Below are 11,132 nucleotides of genomic sequence, written 5' to 3'. Positions count from 1 at the left end.
CCTGTATATATACATCACATCTACCTAGTTCTGTCCTGTTCAGATAATTCCTTTGTGGTGCGTTATTTTTTTCTTTCTTTTTTCTTTTTTTGTCTCAGAGTGTTTTTTCTCAAGTGGTCGCCTAATCGATAAGAAGAGAAACATAAAAGAAAAAAGCGTAATAAAAACAGTTGCTATATTACGTCCACGAGAATTATTTTGCAGCCGGGTGAGATGTGAAACAATGCACCACCCAGATGTCCACCCGCACGGCTGAGTAGGGCATATGACGTTGACAATACGATAAGAGAATAGCTCTTTACAGTGAAGTAGTAGTTCAGTTAACACAACAAACGCGTAATAAATTGCAGTGTGAGTTGGCGTGAATCAACAGGACGCGGCGGCGATTAGAGGGCGGCGGTGAGCGAGTACAGTGGCGGCGCGGCGGTCCGTTGTTTACTCACAGAGAGACGCCGGAAGGGAAGGGTGGCTGCGGCTATCTGCAGATACCCGACAGCCGGCGGCCGCTTCCTCCCGCCGTATCGCCCGGCGTAGGTTCACTTGCTGCGACCTCCGCCCGCGGTGGCTGCCGCTCCAGCACAGCGCCGTCCGGGAACTCTTTGAGTGATTAAAAACAAGTGCATTGTTTTCCTGCTACGTCGAGACACTTGTACCAAGGTCAAAATTGTAGGGAGCAGGAGAAAAAACTGCAGAGAATCGACGCTGTTGGTAGCTCATCCTCAAAATAAATGTAACGAATTGAGCGTGAGTAAAACAAGGAACCCATTACTGTGTGACGAGGCGATTTCTGACCAGTAACAGCCTTGTAATATTTCAAAGTATGAGTGCAGCACAGAATTATTTTTCTTTTCCCTGACGTGATACGTCGCAGCCTAAGTTCTTAGCGTTTTTGTTTTGCATGTTCGTATGACTGTCATTTTTTTTATTGCCGCCCGAGGTGGCCGAGCGGTTCTAGACGCTTTACTTTGGAACCGCGCTGCTGCTACGGTCGCAGGTTCGAATCCTGCCTCGGGCATGGATGTGTGTGATGTCCTTAGGTTAGTTAGGTTTAAGTACGCTATTGGCCATTAAAATTAGTACACCAAGAAGAAATGCAGATGATAACTGGGTATTCATTGGACAAATATATTATACTAGAACTGACATGTGATTACATTTTCACGCAATTTGGATGCATAGATCCTGAGAAATCAGTTCCCAGAACAACCACCTCTGGCCGTAATAACGGCCTTGATACGCCTGGGCATTGAGTCAAACAGAGCTTGGATGGCGTGTACAGGTACAGCTGCACATGCAGCTTCAACACGATACTACAGTTCATCAAGATTAGTGAAAGGCCCGTACAGGACCTGCAACATGCGGTCGTGCATTATCCTGCTGAAATGTAGAGTTTCGCAGGGATCGAATGAAGGGTAGAGCCACGGGTCGTAACACAACTGAAATGTAACGTCCACTGTTCAAAGTGCCGTCAATGCGAACAAGAGGTGACCGCGACGTGTAACCAATGGCACCCCATACCATCACGCCGGGTGATACGCCAGTATGGCGAGAACGAATACACGCTTCCAATTTGCGTTCACCGCGATGTCGCCAAAGACGGATGAGACCATCATGATGCTGTAAACAGAACATGGATTCATCCGAAAAAATGATGTTTTGCCATTCGTGCACCCAGGTTCGTCGTTGAGTACACCATCGCAGGCGCTCCTGTCTGTGATGCAGCGTCAAGGATAACCGCAGCCGTGGTCTCCGATCTGATAGTCCATGCTGCTGCAAACGTCGTCGAACTGTTCGTGCAGATGGTTGTTGTCTTGCAAACGTCCCCATCTGTTGACTCAGCGATCGAGACGTGGCTGCACGATCCGTTACAGCCATGTGATAAGATGCCTGTCATGTCGACTGCTAATGATACGAGGCCGTTGGGATCCAGCACGGCGTTCCGTATTACCCTCCTGAAGCCACCAATTCCATATTCTGCTAACAGTCATTGGATCTCGACCAACTCGAGCAGCAATGTCGCCATACGATAAACCGCAATCGCGATAGGCTACAATCCGACCTTTATCAAAGTCGGAAACGTGATGGTACGCTTTTCTCCTCCTTACACGAGGCATCACAACAACGTTTCACCACTCAACGCCGGTCAACTGCTGTTAGTGTTTGAGAAATCGGTTGGAAACTTTCCTCATGTCAGCACGTTGAAGGTGTCACCACCGGCGCCTACCTTGTGTGAAAGCTCTGAAACGCTAATCATTTGCATATCACAGCATCTTCTTCTTGTCGGTTAAATTTCGCGTCTGTAGCACGTCATCTTCGTTGTGTAGCAACTTTAATGGCCTGTAGTGTAGCTTCCAGTCGTCCAGTAGTGTAGTTCTAAGGCTACGGGACTGATGACCCCAGATGTTAATAAGTCCCATTGTACTTTGAGCCACTTGAACCATTTTTAGTTTGTATTTCATTGTTGCTATTTGAGATTTCACATTGTCGTGTTGTCATTTGGGGATGGTGAGTGGAGCAATGGACGATAGAAATGGAGTGCCAAGTGGAGAAATCGGATCATTTCCAACATATTTTTCTTAATTTTCTGTTTGAGATCAATAGAGGGGTGACGCCAGCGAGGGCAGCCAGAAACATTGCGCCATGTATTTGAATAATGCTACTGGACCGATCACGGCAAAAATGTGTGTTGCTACTTTTAAGGAGGATCCTATTGACATTATTTACTCTCCACGTTCAGGTTCACTTGCTGAAGGTCATTTAAATGCATTAGTTCTCAATGATCCATATCAGCACAACCGAAAACTGGCAAATGTGCTGATCTGTGATCATTCCACCATCGTGCCACATTTATATGCTTTGGGGAAGTACCGCATGCTCTAAGCGAAAATGACAGAAATCTGCGGGTGGCCATATGTGCATCTCAGTTTGCTCGTCAGCAATTGGCTCCTGAACAACACCGACTATTCCTATCCTGCAGCGTTACTGGTGACGAGAAATAGTGTCTTATATTAACATAAGGAAAAGAAAGAAATGGCTGAGCCCAAACAAAGAAAAAGTATTTCTCCGTACATAGACCTGCGTTCATCCGCAAAAGATAATGTTATGCATCTGCTAGAACAGCCAGGGCGTGCTATATTGCGAATTTCTTCCTCGAGGTGTAACCGTTATTACTGGCGTTTATTGGCAGCACCTGAGCTACTTGCAGACGCAGTCCAAAGGCAACGACCGAGAAGACTACGTGAAGTGGTGCTACTCAACGATAACGCCCGCCCGCATCCTGACAGAGTGACAAATAGCACTATACAGGAGTTGGGTTGCGAAGACATTCTGCACTCACCTTATTCACCTGATCTTGCTCTCACATTTTTTACTTGTTCCAGTCCCTATCGAACAACCTTCAAGGAACTTCTTTTCCGGATGAAAATGCGCTTCGAACATGGCTTGATGGGTCCTGCACCTCAGAATCACGTGATTTCTACAATTGCGGAATCTAAAAGTTAACCCAGCGCTGGCAGACTATTAAACGGTGAAGAACATATTACTGATGATTAAAATCTCTGTTATGTGTGTCTGTTGTGTTTATTAAACTTATGGAAAAACACTACGAATTTGCTCACCAACCGAATATATCTCGTTTAGTAAGCGGTATGCTTTTTCAGAATTTGGGAAATTGTAATTTTGTCGTGTAACTACGCGGTTGGGTGCTCATCGTGGCACCACAGTCGTGAAGTTAACGTCAGGGAAGGAAGTCATGTGTGCCACCTACCTCTGCATCGTTTATACTTCTGTGTGGTATCGTAATTTACTTGAAAAAGCTTTAGATCGGTTTCTCGACAGCTGAAACTGTGTCCTTCTGATCTTCAAAAAGTTTTGGTTATAAATCATGTTCCATTATGCGTTTATCATTGATGCTATGTCGTCATCCCTGGGAAACGGGCGTGTTCACGCACATAGCTCTCTACCGAGGCGTGTCAGTTATTCCAATGCACGATGTGAAGAAAGAATGGTCATTTGAACAAATGTTTATTGTGCATCGTGCATTGTACGAACTAACAAGGCTGAGTAGAGTGCTTCGTCAGTAAAGATGCCCATTTGCACAAGGTGCTCTTTATCCGCGTACACTTCTACTTTCGAAAAACCTACGTATTATGTGCTGTATATTCTCCACGATAATAACGAGACTACATGAGTGATAAACCCATAATGGAACGTGTTTTATAACCAACATTTTTTGAAGATCAGAAGATGACAGTTTCAACTGTCGAAACTGATCGTCAATGATAAGTACACTCCTGGAAATGGAAAAAAGAACATATTGACACCGGTGTGTCAGACCCACCATACTTGCTCCGGACACTGCGAGAGGGCTGTACAAGCAATGATCACACACACGGCACAGCGGACACCCCAGGAACCGCGGTGTTGGCCGTCCAATGGCGCTAGCTGCGCAGCATTTGTGCACCGCCGCCGTCAGTGTCAGCCAGTTTGCCGCGGCATACGGAGCTCCATCGCAGTCTTTAACACTGGTAGCATGCCGCGACAGCGTGGACGTGAACCGTATGTGCAGTTGACGGACTTTGAGCGAGGGTGTATAGTGGGCATGCGGGAGGCCGGGTGGACGTACCGCCGAATTGCTCAACACGTGGGGCCTGAGGTCTCCACAGTACATCGATGTTGTCGCCAGTGGTCGGCGGAAGGTGCACGTGCCCGTCGACCTGGGACCGGACCGCAGCGACGCACGGATGCACGCCAAGACCGTAGGATCCTACGCAGTGCCGTTGGGGACCGCACCGCCACTTCCCAGCAAATTAGGGACACTGTTGCTCCTGGGGTGTCGGCGAGGACCATTCGCAACCGTCTCCATGAAGCTGGGCTACGGTCCCGCACACCGTTAGGCCGTCTTCCGCTCACGCCCTAACATCGTGCAGCCCGCCTCCAGTGGTGTCGCGACAGGCGTGAATGGAGGGACGAATGGAGACGTGTCGTCTTCAGCGATGAGAGTCGCTTCTGCCTTGGTGCCAATGATAGTCTTATGCGTGTTTAGCGCCGTGCAGGTGAGCGCCACAATCAGGACTGCATACGACCAAGGCACACAGGGCCAACACCCGGCATCATGGTGTGGGGAGCGATCTCCCACACTGGCCGTACACCTCTGGTGATCGTCGAGGGGACACTGAATAGTGCACCGTACATCCAAACCGTCATCGAACCCATCGTTCTACCATTCCTAGACCGGCAAGGGAACTTGCTGTTACAACAGGACAATGCACGTCCGCATGTATTCCGTGCCACCCAACTTGCTCTAGAAGGTGTAAGTCAACTACCCTGGCCAACAAGATCTCCGGATCTGTCCCCCATTGAGCATGTTTGGGACTGGATGAAGCGTCGTCTCACGCGGTCTGCACGTCCAGCACGAACGCTGGTCCAACTGAGGCGCCAGGAGGAAATGGCATGGCAAGCCGTTCCACAGGACTATATCCAGCATCTCTACGATCGTCTCCATGGGAGAATAGCAGCCTGCATTGCTGCGAAAGGTGGATATACACTGTACTAGTGCCGAAATTGTGCATGCTCTGTTGCCTGTGTCTATGTGCCTGTGGTTCTGTCAGTGTGATCATGCGATGTATCTGACCCCAGGAATGTGTCAATAAAGTTTCCCCTTCCTGGGACAATTAATTCACGGTGTTCTTATTTCAATTTCCAGGAGTGTATTAATACAATAATATGATCTCGGCTCGAAAAAGTTCTTCCAAATTAATTACTGATCAAATCTTCCGTTTTATCAATATAAGGAACTTTAATCTTATCGTATTTTAATTGTTTGCATGTCATATTCTCTGAGGCAACCACCTGGATAGCCGAGCGTGTTGACACCCCGCTTCCGGCATACGGGAGACGGGCCTGCCCCGGATTGTGTCCAGCTTGCGGGTTAATGACGAGGGCTGGTGAGCTGGCCAGAGTGGATGTGGTTTTTAGGCATTTTCCCTCACACAGCTATGTAAATATCGAGCTGATACCTACTTCCCGCTTCAGATACACACTAAGCAAAAATTTAGAAATATGCTCTTGCACTTGATCTTGAGACTATTCTAGGCACAGGCAGATGATGTAAAAGAATTGCGTCGCGGGGGGAGTAGTGGTTTCAGGAAACGCAAAGCAAGAAGGAGATTCTCTGAGGTGGAAGTTGGGAACCGTGGCAGCGCTTGGCAGAGCGAACGTCGAAAACCGCCTAAAAACAGCACGCTCACTGGCCGGTGCACCGTTAATCCGCCAATCGGATTTCATCCGCGTCTGACCGACCTCCTTGTCTAGCACGCTTGCGCGCTGCGCTTTGCGTTACATGGGCAAGTCAACGACGAGATGAAACTTAAAGCCGGAGATTTAGATGTCAGACTGAGATTCACTGGAAGAACTCTCAGGAAGTGTAGCCCATGACACGAAGGAGGTACCAAACAACGTGTCGCAGTCGTAAGAAGCCGTAACTGTCCTGTCAAGGAAGTCGGTTCAAAGTCCCATCTTGTCATTCAAATTTAGGTTCTCCGTGATGCGGCTCAATCACCTGAGGTGAAAGCTGAACTGGTGACTTTATTAACATTCTACATTTTTGTTCTCCATGTCCACATACTTATTTCTCATCATAGTCACTTCGTCATAGTCTCTGCCAACGAGAGACCAGTTTGTTGATACCGTCACTGTAGAATGTCTGTTGACTGAATCATAACCACACATCTGTTGGGAGAGCTTCATCACTTTGCGAGTGAAGTTCTCGAAGATGTTCTTAAAAGTTTGGAAACAGATGAAAATCGGACGGGACCGAGTCGTGACTGTATGTAGGATGATCGATGACAGTGAACCCTAGACGTCGGATTGCAGCAGATGTTGCAGCGCTCCTGTTTGGTACCTGGCTCTCTCATACTGAAGCAGAGCGCGCTCCGTGAGTGGACTATCTGTTAGAATTCGTGCTTACAGTTTTCTGAGAGCTTCTCACGCACCGACTTATTAATTACGTTACGCACCGCCACGTTACACGCTGCTATTCGGATACCTCTAGCAGCAGAGGATTGCTACCTGCATCGGCAAAGCAGCGAAGTCGACCGCGTGAAATTCATGATATGTAACGCTCAGACTAATATTGGTAACAGAACAGAAAATTCGAAGGCATTACTTTTCAGCATGCCCTCGTATCTGTACGCAGCATCCTTCTTTTACAGTTTCCCGCCACGTTTCATTTTATTATACCTCCACCATCAGATGGATGCACAAGTTTGAAACACCTCGTGAAATAAGTCACCAGATGGTCATTCTTGTATGCGATGGCCTCGAGCTTTACCTTCGGGAGCTGCAAAGTGCTGTATCTAATTCGAAGAGTGCCGCATTGCCTCTAGGCTAATAGTTAGCATCAATGAAGAAATACTTTTATGTCGTTAATGAAGAAACATTAATTTCAAAACTACAAGCTAATAAATAAGAATGGCTGAAAATCGGTGTACGCAGTTTGCACAAGTTTAGTTAAGGGGGTATTCCTCTTTGACAATTTAAAAAATTCGATTTTTTTGCTTAAATTGTTCCCTGGAATGTCTGTTGCAGTGTTCATCGAAAGTTCCCCAGAAACTCCGTTATCGATTTCTAAGGCTATTTGTGAAAAAGTGTCTCCGATAACCATTCACAGCGGAGAAAAATAGTCGACACGTAAGTTCAACGACGGCCTAACAGGCATTATGAAAATCACGAACTTGCTCGAATTGGAGGTCGCGCCAGCCTGTTATAACTTCTGCACAAAAACGGACGAAAAGCGTATGAAGTGAGCAGAGTAGTGGATGACAGAAGCTGACAAAGAGGCCCGCGCGACCAAGACCACGGAGAAGATGTAAGAGGAACTCCTTTTGGATCTGGTAGGATTGCTGTGTGGTCCAGGGATAGCTTACTAATGTTATGTTTAAATTAACTGCAGAAAAGTAATCAAAGATTTTTAACGCTTTACTCTCGAAACCCTATTTCCCAAATTTGCACCGGCCGTTGTGGCCGAGCGGTTCTAGACGCTTCAGTCTGGTTCGAATGCTGCCTCGGGCATGGATATTTGTGATGTCCTTAGCTTAGTTAGGTTTAAGTAGTTCTAGGGGACTGATGACCTCTGCTGTTACGTCCCATAGTGCTCGGAGTCATTTTTCAACCAAATTGGCGGGAAACATAGCCAGATAACGGTACATACGATTTGCTCGGAACTTGATGCCGGCATTCTCAATTGAATTCTCTATCAGCGTACATAGCCGTTTTGTGATATCTTCAAAAGTCAGTTATCGGTGCACGCTTTTATCTCGATTTTGTGGGCGAAGAAAATGACATTCGTCACCATCTTATTAGAACTTAATATTTTGCAATTATCCTAAGTATTCTGATAGAAAGTGCATTGGAAATGACTTATTCGAAATTATTTTGTTACAGATCAAACTGAAAGACTTCGGGAATTTCCGCTGATGATCAATGTTCCAGCTGTAAGTCGTCTATCCAGCTGGTGCAACAGTTACAGGGAGCATCCGATGTGGACACAGAAACGATTTCTTGAAGACAAAAGTGTAAGAAAAAAGCAATATCATCAGATTTAGCATTACTTAATTTTACTTGAAAAAAATCACGAAAATCATTTATTTTTCATGCTTTCAAAGACGGCTACCCCCTTGAATGCGTTTCATGCGTGAGGAGAATATTCCTGGTCTTCTCGCCTTGTATTATACTTGTCTAATATTGTCTTCACAACCACTACCGGAGCGATGCGTAGGGTTCTTGAAGAATATTTGTAGATTTTGCTTTCAAACCTGAATGTGAGTTTTACCAGTATTTAATACTTGGTAGTAAATAATTTTGAACAAAATGTAGTTACGTTACGGTTGTGCTGCTGTGTAGTGTTGTGTTGTGTTCTCTCAACTCATGGCGGAAGTTATTTGAATTGTTCACGTGCTGCGATTGAGAGACAGTACTTCGAAACAGCAATTCACTTCGATATTTAGATTTGATGAACTTCAGTGTTGAATGTAGCTATTCACTCACAGATACTATGTCCTTTATGATTGGCTGTGAAATGGGACATCCCGGGTTCGATTCCCGGCGGGGTCAGGGATTTTCTCTGCCTCGTGATGGCTGGGTGTTGTTTGTTGTCCTTAGGTTAGTTAGGTTTAAGTAGTTCTAAGTTCTAGGGGACTGATGACCATAGATGTTAAGTCCCATAGTGCTCAGAGCCATTTGAACCATTTTTTGAAATGGGACAACAATTCCCACAACACCAAAAGCAAACAGAGTTTCCAGGAATTTCTTCAAATCACTAAATCTGCCGTTTATTTCTTCAGCGATGCTAAATGTTTAAGATACGTAGATTTCCGTTTGTACCTGAACTTCAGGAAGGGTTTCACGGAGTTTCTTCAGACATTTTAAATTAGTAATTGATTTAGTCTCAGTGTTTCCGAAACAGTCTTTACTTGTTATGAAAGATAAACATACACTGAGCTAAATCAGAAATAAGTTGCCCTTGTAATCATACGTCAAATGTTTGCAAATTCTGAATAACATTCGCAGTAAAAGTCTTGTCTAACAGCCACCGTCGGTCATAAAATTGAAGGAAAGAGTTCTCATTCGAGACGGACCATTCGCTCAGTTGGAAAACATGAAAGCAGCCTTTCCGGAATTAGCCTCAAGTGAAACTATGGAAAACTTTAGTCTGTTTCAGGAGTGGTCACACCTGGCTCGGGAACTGTATGCGACTCTTGCCCCATTCAGATGGGGCTCTTTCCGGCTTCTCAGTGCTGTTCACGGCCAAGATGCAACATTTCTGTCACCTTTACACATTGTACGCGCCGCATGTTTTCGTTATCGATATGTTACGGCAGTAGTTCTAAAAATTCTCAACAACATCCGTCCCAGTACCAAAAAGACACCCACAATCTAAGTCCTTAATGAAAAAAAGTACAAAGACGAGCTTTATAATGTATACTGGTATTGCTTATTGAGATGGCCATCACTAGGGAGATTTTTCCAATTATTGGACCCAACGGAACAACTTCTACAGGAGAAAGGGAACTCTTTGGCTCAAATGGCTCTGAGCACTATGGGATTTAACATCTGAGGTCATCAGTCCCCTAGAACTTAGAACTGCTTAAACCTAACTAACCTAAGGACATCACACACATCTATGCCCGAGGCAGGATTCGAACCTGCGACCGTAGTGGTCGCGCAGTTCCAGAGTGAAGCGCCTAGAGCCCCTCGGCCACACCGGCCGGCGCTCAAAGTCTGGAAGAATTCCTATCATTTAACTGTTATTACGTCACTACATATTATGCGGCAGAGATATTCATGACTGAATGCTGAAAATGGCACCTTATCGCGTCATATGACTTCAAATTTCCAATCCGCTGGACTAACATTTTTTGGCCAAGTAAAACTCTTTCTCCGCTATGTAGACTCGAAATGGATAATTCCAGGTCGATCGACACCCATTCGCCACTGTGAGCTGGTTGCAACTAAGGATAGATGCCGTATGCCTTTCACAGACTTTCGTCTTTTTGTCACAACTTTTGTTTTATCCCGAGCCGCTTCTCCTTTACATTATGCTCCTCTTTATCTCGATGCCTTTGTTTTTGGTTGTGAATGATGGAACTTTCTCCAGCAGTCTAGCGTATATGAACATTCATCCCTCTGTCTCTCTCGGGTTTTGTGTCCTGTGTGTGTTTGTGTGTGTGTGTGTGTGTGTGTGTGTGTGAGAGAGAGAGAGAGAGAGAGAGAGAGAGGAGTCGGGGATGGCTTGTTCACGTCAGCACTTTCGCGCTGAAACTTTAGTTCTCTCCTGCCCACTGCGGTAACTTGAGTTTTTGCTCGCTGCGTAACGTGCATCGAACAGCGCGAGTTGTTTCGCGGGAGTATGACACGGAACAGGTCACAGGCGGCAGTAAACCGCCATGTTTATGCACCTTGCTGCTGCTCTTAGAGTTCAGTGCCCACCGACTCTCTTATTTTCGGGACATAAACAAGACCGCGTGCGTAGTATTTCTTCTGCTGGGATTAGCTTCAATAAATCCTTGCATAAAAAGAAAATATTGCGGGAACGAAACTCTTCACCGAAGGTTTAGACGAAAGTAATGTTTTGC

This window comes from Schistocerca gregaria, chromosome 2, assembly GCF_023897955.1.
Source record: "Schistocerca gregaria isolate iqSchGreg1 chromosome 2, iqSchGreg1.2, whole genome shotgun sequence".
NCBI classification, from domain to species: Eukaryota; Metazoa; Arthropoda; class Insecta; order Orthoptera; family Acrididae; genus Schistocerca; species Schistocerca gregaria.
The sequence above is the reverse complement of the archived record's forward strand: the minus strand, read 5'-3'. Positions refer to the sequence as shown.